This window comes from Nematolebias whitei, chromosome 20 (genome assembly GCF_014905685.2).
Source record: "Nematolebias whitei isolate Nwh7 chromosome 20, NemWhi1, whole genome shotgun sequence".
NCBI classification, from domain to species: Eukaryota; Metazoa; Chordata; class Actinopteri; order Cyprinodontiformes; family Rivulidae; genus Nematolebias; species Nematolebias whitei.
In genome coordinates, this window is record NC_056517.1 from 16,122,757 (window position 1) to 16,136,100 (window position 13,344).

At 43.0% G+C, this 13,344-nt stretch overlaps 1 protein-coding gene across 1 annotated transcript in view; it reads left to right on the forward strand.

The window, feature by feature from the left end:
* The window catches only part of nrp1a (neuropilin 1a), a gene marked incomplete in the record, with an annotated part of 413,352 nt that overhangs the window by 336 nt on the left and 399,672 nt on the right, over positions 1 to 13,344 (forward strand).

The window sequence follows — 13,344 nt, forward strand, 5'->3', positions numbered from 1 at the left end:
TGTGTGTGTGTGTGTGTGTGTGTGTGTGTGTGTGTGTGTGTGTGTGTCTGTGTGTGTGCGTGTGTGTGTGTGTGAATAAAATCAAATTTGAAAACTCAATTATTTGATTGGAGACATATTAAAGGTTCAGAATAAATAAATAAAAAACTCAATCAGTTTGATTCTTGGAAACAATCAGATGATTTCATCAATAGATTTCTGCTCATGCATGACTGACAGAATGGAGCTTATAAATGCACGTTCCATTCGCGCACGTGTGTGCTTTCATTATTATTTAGGGGCAGCTGTGTCTGAGTGGTTAGAGCAGTCGTCCTTCAATGCAAGAGTTGGGGGGGTTCAAATCCACCAGCAGTCACATGCCAAAGTGTCCCTGGGCAAGACACTGAACCCCTCATAGCCTCTGATGTGTGTCCCAGTGTATGAATGTGATAAAGCTCTGATTAGTCTCTTTAGAATGATTTTGTTCAATTAGCTTTGTAGAGATCTAGTAGAGTGCTGTATGAATGGGTAAATGAGGTACAGATTGTTGTAAAGAGCTTTGAGTATCTTGAAAAGATAGAAAGGCGCTATATAAATAAGTACAGTCCATTTACCATTTACCGTTGTCCTTCCCCACATTGTGCAGGAAACTACGCCATCTGGCGGCTGCACGCGTGTTGAACACAAAGATGAAGTCTGGTCCATGTCTTCTTTTATTTTGTTTGTTTGTTGTTCATTGAGCTGCAGTCCCACATTGCTGGGAAAAGTTTAGACTTTTAATGAGCAACAAAGGGCAGAGTTGTTTGTTTCTGTTTGTGCAGATCAGACATGTTGCTTCATACAGTCAGCAGCTCCGTTTTGTTTGTCTCAGACTTTAAATGTGTAGATGTAAATGTCTGCAGCTGTCACTCACTGCTCTGTGGAATCTGAACACTTTCAGTCAAACACGGATGCTGCATCAGTGCTCATATTTTGAATCTTGGTCTTTTTTCTCCTGTTGCCATGACACAAAGGTGCTCGATGCAAAGTTTGATACCAGCAGATGAATCAAGTTGGTCCGCGGCGCTGTGTAAAACAGGTCTCTGTTGTAAATGAGTCTCAATTAGACTATCCATCCTTCTTTACCCATTTCTTCCATTTTAGGTTATGGGCGTCGCCGGTGCCCATGTCCAGCAATCACTGTGTGAGGGGCAGGGTACACCCTGGACAGGTCTCTCTCACCTAGGGACAATTTAGAGTTACCAATCAGTCTAACATGCATGTTTTTGGTCTGTGGGAGGAAACCAGAGTACCTGGAGAAAACCCACGCATGCACAGAAAGAACATGCAAACTCCACCCAGAAAGGCCCCCAGACCGGGATTTGAACCAGGGACCTGCTCGCTGAGAGGCAGCAGCTCTACCAGTGCCACTGTGCTGCCCTCAATTAGACTAACCTGTAGAAATAACAGTTTACTCCAGTAGTTTTATAGATATGCATATTGCCCCATTTGTTCTGCTCCTGCTGAGCCCCCGACTCTACTCAGCCCTCCACGGAAATATTGCTATTCCACAGTACTTTTTAGCTGATTTGAGGCTGATTCGAAATCTTGTTTTGTTCCTGCTTCTCTGGTGGGATTGTACGAGCTGAGTCGGGACCAACACGTGAATGCAGGACACTGATTGGTCAGGGGGAGGAGTCACTGGATCTCAGAAAATTTTCTCAGATTCTCCGTTTGCAATTTCTCGGAATGCGGAGCAGTGTCTGGATTTATTTTTAAGATTTTAAAAACAATAATGACAATGCTGTGCTTATTGCTGAAGTCCAGACGCTTTTTGTGTTTGGTGACCGACGACAATATTCGAGTGAGCGGAGTCACTGCGGAGGATCATACAAGCTGCCGACCCATTGAAGCACGCGAGGCCGGACCCTGAGCCCTGGCAGGTGGGAGGACCGGGAGTCCGGGACGGAGGGTTGAAACATTTTTATTATTTTTTAAAACATTTTATGAATAAATTTTTTTTTAATCAGAGAAGCATAAAAATAAATAAACGGTGCCAGACTTATCATGAAATCCTGTTTTCACTTTGACGTTATTAAATAATCTTTTAATTAAAGTTAACTCAGCTGAAAAATCATAAAACGACAAAATAATTGGATCTCTCACAAATATTTCCGTCAAACATTTAAAGAAGAGCTAGTTCAACTTTATTCTAACTCACACATGTACAAATCACAAAACAAGAATTACACTTTAAATCACTGTTTGATTGTCCCTATCTCTTCAAATGAGGATTGCCAACTTTTTCTTTCTTATTTTATAGACAAAGTCAGTAAGGTGAGAAATAACACTGATCACTGATCATCACTTAAATCACAAAAATAAAATCTGCATACAAGAAACAAAACCACATCTCAAAAATGAGTGCAAATACATCAAATATTGAAGAAAAATATGGAATTTTAAATATAAATGTTTTTGTAGGATCAGGTTCATCAGATTTATTTCAATTTATATAGTGCCAAGTCACAACAGAAGTTGTCTCAGGGCACTGAACAGAAATATTCATATATAAAATAAGTTAAAATAATTATTTAAAAATAATAATTTAACATTATATATCTGAGGAGGCAGCATGGTGACGCAACTGGTAGAGCTGCTGCCTCTCAGCGAGCAGGTCCTTGGTTCAAACCCCAGTCCAGGGGCCTTTCTGGGTGGAGTTTGCATGTTCTCTCCGTGCATGCGTGGGTTTTCTCCGGGTACTCCGGTTTCCTCCCACAGACCAAAAACATGCATGTTAGGCTGATTGGTAACTCTAAAATTGTCCCTAGGTGTGAGTGAGAGAGTGAATGGTTGTTTGTCTCGTTTGTCTCTATGTGGCCCTGTGATGGACTTGCGACCTGTCCAGGGTGTACCCCGCACCTCGCACAGTGATTGCTGAACATGGGCACCGGCAACCCCCGTGACCCAAAAATGGAATAAGCGAGTAAAGATAATGGATGGATGGATATCTGAGGAGCAGACTGATTTGAGGTTAACTCATTGCAGAACTCTCACTCAGTGAACTAAAGTTCATTAAAAGTTCATTAGCAGGATTTTGGATTCTGGACACGCCTCCAGAACCCATCCTGAAATGTGGTGCAAATCAGACTGATGTGAGCAGGGTTGGGGCTGAGTAGGAGCAGTGCAAAAGTGGCATTAGTGAACTGCAGGTCCACAGTCAATATAAACAATGCACTCAGCTGAATCTGATGAAGACACCTGGAGTCACCTGACTGACCAGCGTCAGGCTGAGCAGGTGAACACATGAGATCAACCAGTTTAGCCTGTTTCTGTCACTTCGGTTGTTTCTGAAGGGAAACAAGCATGTGCTCACAACATACATTCCGGTAAGATGGCGCCCGTGTACATGGCTTGCAATCCACCTCTGCTGATGGTGTTCGGATTATTTTTTGTTTTTTGCATTTCTCATCTGTGACATCAACTCTCTGCTGGTGTATGACAGATGTAATACTGAGGGAGTGGTTATCTTTTTTTTTTTTTAATGAATATGAACGTTATAATGGAAAATGTTAATTCTTTAGTCAATTTGCAATGAGTGAAAACCAACAATGCCACCTGGGATTATACTCCAGGAAATAAAAGGACACGTAAATTTGTTCTACTGGAGGAAGGAGACAAGATTCAAATAAACTTTACCAAATTTATTGTGGGAGTAATTTGCACGTTAAAAGTATTCAAAAAGTATTTTAAAATATGCAATACCAGAAAATTGTTGACTGCATTCAATTGTTTAACACAGCTGTGCTGGAGTTAAAAAAACCCACTAAAATATCAGGTGAGACTGAGGCTTACTAGTGGGGAGGGGGGCTGTAAAGACAAGGAGACCACATCCAGTGAAGAAAGAGGAATCACCTAAACTACAAAAGGGAAAAGGAGTGTTCCACACACAAAGCGATACACCGCCACCAGGGGTCACCACCGCCACCACACGAAGTCTCAGTCCCTGAAAAATAAAAATGAACAAACAGCCTTAATGAAACAGCCACGTCACAATATTTCATAAAAACAAATTAAGTGGTGCACTCGGTTCACTAAAATCAAAGCCTCAGCCAGTAGGGCAAGGGCCCGAGTTAGTTTTATATTTTTTCCTCTAGGCAAAACAGCAGCGAGCAGAATCCAGCTGAACAGCAGGAGAAGGCTCATCTGAAAACTAAAAAAAATGGAGCAGATCGTCACTATTAAACTCAACCATTGACAGCAGAATTTACAGAATCTCATATTGCCTACCTGCAAATTTGTATATTACAGCACAATCTTATAATAGAGTTGCTGTATGAATTGGATCATGCAGCTGTAACAGAACACTGTCTAATAAGCATTTGTTTACAGTAACGGGTAAGCGGTAGCAGGCTAGGCTAACCCTTACCTTCAAGCCATAAATTGGGCACACAACAGACAGACCGGTCTTATACCCAGGAGAGGCTAGACTGAACGTTAAGAAAACAAACCAGTTTGTATTAGCAGCTAAAGGCAAACTACTGCAACAAAGAAAAACAAACATTAGCCACGCTTACCGGAGAATGTTATCTGTAGCAGAAGCAAGCAGACGTCGTGACAAACGCCGTGTACACAGACGGGAGTGACGTGCTTTTATACAGAAGCCGCAATTGACCATGTTAAAGTGGCAGCACACCATTTATGCTGCTACACAGACAACAACTTTTGGATCTTCTTTTTTCTGTCACCGATGTCGCTTATTTGGAAAAATAGGAGCGTACCTCTGGACCCCCACCCCCTCCTCCCCCCCTGCTGGTCAGCTGGTGAAGCTTAAAGCTCTGCGCGCTGCATCTTCCTCTCCAGCTGGCGGCCATGGTTTCCATCTCCAGCTTCCCGTGTGCCCGGACCAAGTATCCAACGGGAGTTGTCAGCCGGTGCGCAGCTCGGACCGACCTGGAGGGGCTGTTATTGAAAACCTGTGGCCATTAGCGCGCAATAGCTCCACCACTGCTAGCTCCACGTTGGACAGTATCCGGATGTGTTTGGTCAACGCAAGATCTGTTACTAACAAAACTTTTATCCTCAGGGATTACTTTCAAGAGCACAATTTGGACTTTCTATGCATCACAGAGACTTGGATGTCTCAGGGTGAGTCCAGCGCCTTGACGGAATTACTGCCACCGAACAGTCTGTATTTTAACGCCCCGCGGCCATCAGGCCGGCGCGGTGGTGGATTATTAACAATATTCAAATCAACTTTTGACTGTAAACAACTGCCCATCCCAGTTCCCCGCGCCAGCTTTGAGCTGAGCGTCTTTAAACTCAGACATTCACCTCAGACTTTATTTGCACTCGTCTACCGCCCACCTCGCTCTAAGGATTTCATAAATGAATTTTCTGACTTCTTGGCTGAAATCACACCAAAATATGAACATGTTTTCATTATTGGGGACTTTAATTTGCATGTGTGCTGTCCTGAGAAGCCCTTGGTTAAGGACTTTTTAGATTTATTGGACTCATTTAATTTAACTCAGCAAGTAAACGGTCCCACCCAAGAGTGTGGACATACACTGGACCTAGTTTTAACTCATGATATGACTGTTAATAATCTTGTTATTGGTGATAATGTTTTTCCAGACCACATCCCGGTCCAGTTTGAGTTCACCCTCCCCCATCTAACTCCTAAGCCGTGCATTCGTGCACGTAGCACCCGGACCATTAACTACTTCACTGCTGCATGTTTCACAGATGTTTATAACTCTGAAATGATAATTCAGCCCCCAGTGTTTCTCACCACCACTGAGGAGCTGACATCCCAGTTCATCTCTGTCTGCTTAAAGACTCTGGATCATGTTGCGCCTGTTAAAACTAGAAAATCAAAACTGAGAACAGAACCTTGGCTGAGTGACGTCACCAAGGCCGTTAGGCAGCAATGTAGGAGGGCGGAGCGAAAGTGGAGGAAATACAGGCTGCAGGTCTCTTTTCAAATACTTAAAAAGAGTTGGCGCCGTTATCAGAAAGCAGTGAAAGTTGCTTAATCCAAATACTTCTCTGATATAATTACCTCAAACTCTCACAACACACATGTCCTCTTCTCCACCCTAAACTCTGTTCTCCACCTCACTGAACCATCACCTCTGGAAGCCTCGACTGAGCTGTGCGACAACTTACTACATTTCTTTTTGGAAAATATTGCGACCACCCGGGCTCTCATTTCCCCTCCAACTCATGACCCATCCATCCCACCTCAATCTGTAGCTCCATTTGACCATTTTGAACCCATCACTCTATCTTCTCTAGAGCAGGTCATGTGCAGCTTGAAACCTTCTGGCTCCCCCTTTGATGTGGTCCCCCCTCGACTACTAAAGGAGGTTTTTCCAACTCTAGGTCTGTCTATTATTGATATAGTAAACAGTAGTTTATCCACTGGCATGGTGCCAAAATCCTTTAAACATGCTGCTGTCCAGCCTCTCCTGAAAAAAACAAACCTTGACCCCCTCAGTCGTTTCCAACTTCCGGCCTGTCTCCAAACTCCCATTTGTTTCTAAAGTACTGGAGAAAATAGTCGAGTCCCAGTTGAAGTGCTTCCTGGAGGATCACGCCATCTTAGAGCTTTTCCAATCTGGCTTTAAACCTCTCCACAGCACTGAAACTGCCCTGCTGAAGGTCTTTAACGACATCTTAAGATTCACAGATACCGTTGATTCTGTGCTGCTTGTCCTGTTGGACCTCACAGCCACCTTTGACACCATCGACCATGAGATCCTCATTGCTAGGTTAGAGCAGTGGGCGGGCATCACAGGTTCAGCCCTCAATTGGTTCAGATCTTACCTCGCTGACAGATCCTTTTGTGTCTCCATCAAGGATTTTAGTTCTGCAGAGGCAGAGCTTAAATGGGGGGTTCCGCAGGGGTCCATCCTGGGTCCCCTCCTATTCTCTTTATACCTGCTGCCGCTTGGTGCTATTTTCCAGAAACACAACATGCCCTTCCACTTCTATGCCGATGACTGTCAAATTTACTTCCCCCTAAGACACAATGGTACATGCTCGATTCAACCTCTGCTCAACTGCCTGGCTGACATCAGGGACTGGATGGCTTTAAATTTCTTGAGTTTCAATGAAAGGAAGTCTGAAGTAATGTTGTTCCCTCCCAACGACACAATCACAAACCATTGCATCGACCTCTCCGCTCTAACCCTGTCAGAAAAACAAAGAGTCACTAATCTGGGCGTGATAATGGACCCTTCCCTGAAGCTTAACAATCATGTAAACATGATTGTTAAATCATGCTTCTTCCAACTGAGGCGGCTGTCTAAACTGAAGCCCATATTGTCCAAAATAACCTGGAGACAGTAATACATGCATGCATTTACATCGAGGCTTGATTACTGCAATTCACCCCTGTTTGGTATCAGTCAGACCTCCATTGCACGACTACAACTGGTCCAGAATGCAGCAGCCCGATTTTTAACCAGTACAGGCAAATGAGAGCACATTACACCAGTTTTGGCCTCACTGCACTGGTTACCCGTTCACTTTCGAATCCAGTTCAAAATACTCCTGTATGTCTACAAATCACTGAACAGTGTCGCCCCCCCCCCCCCATCTCTCTGATCTGCTACAACCGTATGTCTCACCGCTTTCCCTGAGGTCAGCAGACCAGTTGCTCCTCACAGTTCCAGGATCTTGTCTTAAGCGCAGAGGTGACAGGGCCTTCTCTGTAGCAGGACCAAGACTCTGGAACGAGTTACCTCTGCTTGTTAGACAGGCCCCCTCCCTCTCGGTTTTCAAGTCCCGTTTAAAAACTCACTACTATTCAGTAGCTTTCAACACCAGATGATCTGTGTTTTGATCCCGTATGCTCCACACTGGTTTGTCGTCATTATCTGCATCGTTTTTATGTCTATATTCTGATTTACCTCATTTTGTATTTTGCTTGGTGTGTTACCTGTTATTTTGTCTGTACAGCACTTTGGTTGGCCTTGTCGCTGTTTTAAGTGCTTTATAAATAAAGTGGTATGGTATGGTAACATACATCCATCATCCATCCATCCATCCATTTGTTCGTCCATCCATCTGTCCATCCATCTATTCATGATCCATCCATCCTTCCATCCATCCAACCATCTGTCCATCTATCCATCCATCCTTCCATCCATCTATCCATCCATCCTTCACCCATCCATCCATTCATTATCTTTACCCGCACCTTCCTTTTCAGATTGAGGGGTCACTGGTGCCCTTATCCAGCCATCACTGTGCAAGAGGCAAGGGACACCCTGGACTGGTCTCCAGTCCATCAAAGGGACTCATAGAGACAAACAACCATTCACTCTCTCAATCTCACCTAGGGACAATTTAGTGTTACCAATCAGCCTAACATGCATGTTTTTGGACTGTGGGAGGAAACTGGAGTACCCGGAGAAAACTCACACATGCACAGAGAGAACATGCAAACTCCACCCAGGGGGGGGGCCGTGGCTGGGATTTGAACCAGCAACCTTCTCGCTGAGAGGCAACAGCTCTATCAGCTTTGCTACCATGCCAACGCAGTCACATTTTCTTTTATAATTTTATTTTATATTTTAAATTTAAGGTCATCAATATGAGAAAAATATTGTAAGATTTTGGTTCATGACTTTGCGATGCGGGCAGCACGGTGGCACAACTGGTAGAGCTGCTGCCTCTCAGCAAGCAGGTCCCCGGTTCAAATCCTGGTCCAGTGGCCTTTCTGGGTGGAGTTTGCATGTTCTCTCCATGCGTGGATTTTCTCTGGGTACCCCAGTTTCCTCCCACAGACCAAAAACATGTATGTTAGGCTGATTGGTAACTCTAAATCATCCCTAGGTGTGAGTGAGAGCGTGAATGGTTGTTTGTCTCGTTTGTCTCTATGTGGCCCTGTGATGGACTTGCGACCTGTCCAGGGTTTCCCCTGCCCCTCTCACAGTGATTGCTCGACATGGGCACCGGCGACCCCCTTGACCCAAAATGGAAGAAGAGGGTAAAAGATGATGGATGGATGCTCTCTGGGACTAAAACCCCTAAAGTATATGTGGACAGTCTCAGATTCCTAATTTGTATGCTTTTAAAATGTAACTTTGGTTGTGCCCATAAAGTATGTGTACCCCTGGGGCCACACCTTCCTTGATCCTGGTCTGGGTCCCTTTGATATGTCCTTTAATCTTCATGAAGTAACAGAATCATCATTGTGAATTAGTGTATGTTTTTGCAGAAAGCTTTGGGGGCCACAAATATCTCAGCTGTTTGTGTGAAATTAAAAAGCAACATTTTTATAAGCCAGACGAGTCATTATAGAACCTTGTACCACCGAGGACTGGGGTTTAGAAAATGTTATTGTTTTCACTTGATAGTGTCAAGTGGGTTAGAAATGACGACTCATAAAATTGTGCTGCATATGTAGTTTACCTGCATGAAACTACCCAATTACAATGTCCACAGCAGCCAACATGAAGTTTTCAGTGAATTTTACAGATGACGAGCTAATATTTGCTTTGGTCGCATCGTTCCAAAATTGTCTAATAAGGTGGAAAAAACATAAATAAGTCGCATCACCCTATAAGTCATAGCTATTACACGTCACCACTGACCACCTGGAAACGTGGGCTGGTGTTGTGCCAAAAATCGATTGGCTGTCGAATGGCATCTGCTGGAGCGTGCACCGGAGGACTTTAACAAGAATTTAACAAGGTTAACACTTAAAAACATTTGTTTACTTGAGATTATAGTAAAGGTGTGACTCAGCTGAACATTTCCATAATAAATTGACAGTCAAATCAGCTGCATTTTGCCTAGGCGGCATGGCAAAATGCAGCTGATTTAACGTTTGATCCAGGAGTTCCGGAGCGATATGAAGGTGGCTTCAATGGCAAGCCAAGCATCTCATTAATAGCCACTTTTACCTATTAATGAGACACTTGGCTTGCCATATTACTCAAGGGCTCTCTAGTGGCTGAAAATGGTAGTTTTCAATATTTTCCATATCAGAATGAATGAAATTGTCAGATCTCAGCCAAAGGTCGGGTTATAAATATGAGAATAAAACATAAATAAGTCACTTCACTGTATAAGTTGCAGAACTTGCAGATTTATGGTGCAACTTACACAGTGAAAAATATGGTATTCCAAAAATCTTTAGCAACTAGGTGTTCTGTGAGAAAAACAAACTGCATCCAGTCTGTTCTATTTTTGTCTTTCTCTACTAACAGTTCTCATCTTGCATCAAACTGTACCACTAAAATGTTACAATCAGAAAGTAATCAGCATTTTCAGACATTTTTCATCTGTTCATCTGATGATTAGGTTACATCCTACAAACACCTCTTAGTCATTAATAGTGAATGCTTTGAAGCATTCACAGTATTGTTACTTTTTTAAATGTGTTGCTTCCATCAGATTCTAAATCTTCTTCTTTTTTTTCTAAAAACGAAGAAGATTTCTTAGTTTCAGCATGATTTTTATGTCAGGAATATGTATTTGTCATATTTGAAAATCATTAAATCTTAATTTATTTACATTTTCCATAACATCTCAATGAGTAGAGCTTGGGTTGTAATCAAGCCACTCCTCATGTGTTTTAAAGCTGAAAGCAGGTGGCGTACCTTCTGTTTCCCCCCTCAGAAACTCAGTCAAAAGCCGGTGAAGCCCCTTTAACGACAGACTGTTCAATGACAGTTAGTAACTGATCCTCGTTTGACTTGTGAGCCACGAGCTGTTGCACCCAGCACAAGGCGGAGCGGCCAGCCTGTTGTCAGATGGTGGTTTCAGCCGATGAAACTTGAGGTAGACAGTAATGTGATGAGGCTGAGTCAGTGGAGCTGCCCTGAGGTGAGCTTTGCCTGGGCACACTGCCTCGCTCTGATTGCCTGTCTTTTTGTGTCTGTGTGTGTGATTGTGTGTGGATTCCTTTTGGTGGTGGTGCCTCAACCCTGTTCCATCTCAGCTGTTTGTTTACGCTGCAGGGCTCAGGAGAGAACAGAACTTGGCTGGATCCGGTGACTGTGTCCCCAGCTCCACCCAGAATTGGGACCCTGCACTCCTTTTGTGCTCCTTGAATGGTCCCCGTATACACTTGCAGTGGCTTTTCTTTAAACCTTGGATTTAAATCCTACTTTAACCTTTCTTTATTGCCATCAAAGATTTATGGCAGAGTGAACACTGCTGTCTTTTAGCAACTGGATGCTCTTTGACACTTCTTTGGGTTTTGGTTTCAGCACCAGTGGGACTATAAATATGTTCAATATCCTGAAGTATTTGAAGTTTGGAAGGTGAGGAAGGGACGGGGGGAGGAGACCCTGGAACAATGCTCGTGTTAATCAAATTAGTAAGGAATGAACATCTTGAACACATGCTGTAAGAAGAATTTAGTTCCCGATGAGATCAGGAAGTGTGTTTGTTTTTGAAGTTTTAAAAGAGGGCGGACTTTGAGTTCTCACCAATTTACCATCACTCACTGCTAAAGGCGGAAAATCGTAAATTTTTTGTCTGTGTCTGTTTGTTTGTCTCTACCATTGACAAAATATCACATGAATCACTAAACATATAAAAATAAATAACATTTTTTAACTTTTAAAGTAAACTCAATTCAAGATGGCCACTACAGCAAAGCAATTTTAGCAAACAAAACAATTGTACACAACTAATTTAATCTGACAAATACTAATAGAAAATTTGGAGTGAAAATTTGTTTTAGCTGTCTGATCACGTATTTGAAAGATTTGCCAATAACCATTAGATGCAGCTGTGTTTGTTTGTTAGCAAAATATCTCATGAATAAGTGAAGAGATTTTAAGGAAACTTACAAATGAAACAATGAATGTAGATCTACAACTGAGTAACTTTTAGAGCTGTTTCGTTTCAGATGAGTCAGCCAGTGTTACAAATGTTGACTCAAATTTTGTGGAATTCGAGCCAGACATTGTTTCCAACTTTTGAGTGTAACACTTTACTAAAACTTGAGCATTAACCATTAGAGTCATTGGCCTCAGAAGTAATGTGTGTGTGTGTGGTGGTGGTGGGGGGCACACTGGTAGAACCCCCCCCCCCCCCCCCAAATATAAAAATAATTTTGAATAAAGTAGATGCCATTTCTTACATTCTGGTGTATTTTAACGTGTGGTTAAACATCTACGTTTACCTCCATAAGTAAACACTGGATTCAAAAACTATTTTAGAGAGCATGGCACAAGAAGTAGCCTGACCAAAAGCTCTCCTTGTATGATTAGAGCACGCTCTGCTTCTCTCACGTATCCTAACCCCCGCACACCCCGGTCGACAACTGCTAGCACTAATGTAGCGATAAACTAGTGGGCTGCAATACAGATGCATTAGCTAAGATGCTATAGACATAGTGCTCTGCTTCTCTCTCTCTTATGCCCCTTTTCCACTGTCACAGTGCGGATCAGGTCAGTTCAGGTCAGCTCAGATCGGCTCGTGTCTTGTTGCGTTTCCATTTACACTTCTGGACCGGCTCTGTAGGCGGGGACTAGACTGCAACTTGTCTTACCACCTGGTAGCGGTAGTGCTCCCTTAAGCTACTTACTAGCCACCACTAAACGTATTAGAAGAACACCCTGAAGGCTTTGTTGCAAATTGTTGCAAATTAAAGAGGCTGAAGCAGAACAGCTCAGAATCAAAGTTTCAGCCTGCCTCAGCAATGCCAAACCACCACCTTCCAACATCAGAAGAGAGGAGAGGGACGCACTCACCACTCTTAGCAAGGACAAAAATATCATCATTCTCCCAGCAGACAAAGGAAGGTGCACAGTGATTTTGAACCAGAAAGACTATCATGAGAAAGTTATGACACTCCTTAGTGACTTAAACACTTATGAACCTCTGAAAAGAGATCCAGGAAGTGGTTACAAGAAGAAATTGATAGATTGCCTGAAAATTTTGGAGAAGGACAAGGCTATTGACCGTTTTCTGTACCACAGACTGTACCCAGGGGAGGCCACACCTAGTCTGTATGGTTTACCTAAAATCCACAAACAAGGTGTACCATTAAGACCAATCGTTAGCATGATTAACTCTGTCACTTACAATGTTTCCAAATATCTGGCGTCTGTACTCATCCCTTTAGTTGGCAGCTCAGAACACCACATACAGAACACCATGGACTTTGTGGATAAGGTGAGGGATGTCGTCATGGAGACTGATGAAACAATGGTCTCTTTTGATGTCACATCACTCTTTACGTGCATTCCTGTTGATGATGCAGTAGAGGTGGTCAGTTTAAAATTAAAATCAGACACCACTCTGAGCAGCAGGACCACGCTTTCCACAGAACAACTGTGTCAACTCTTGAAACTGTGCCTGCAGTCAACCTACTTCACATATGGGGAGCAATATTATAGGCAGAAACATGGG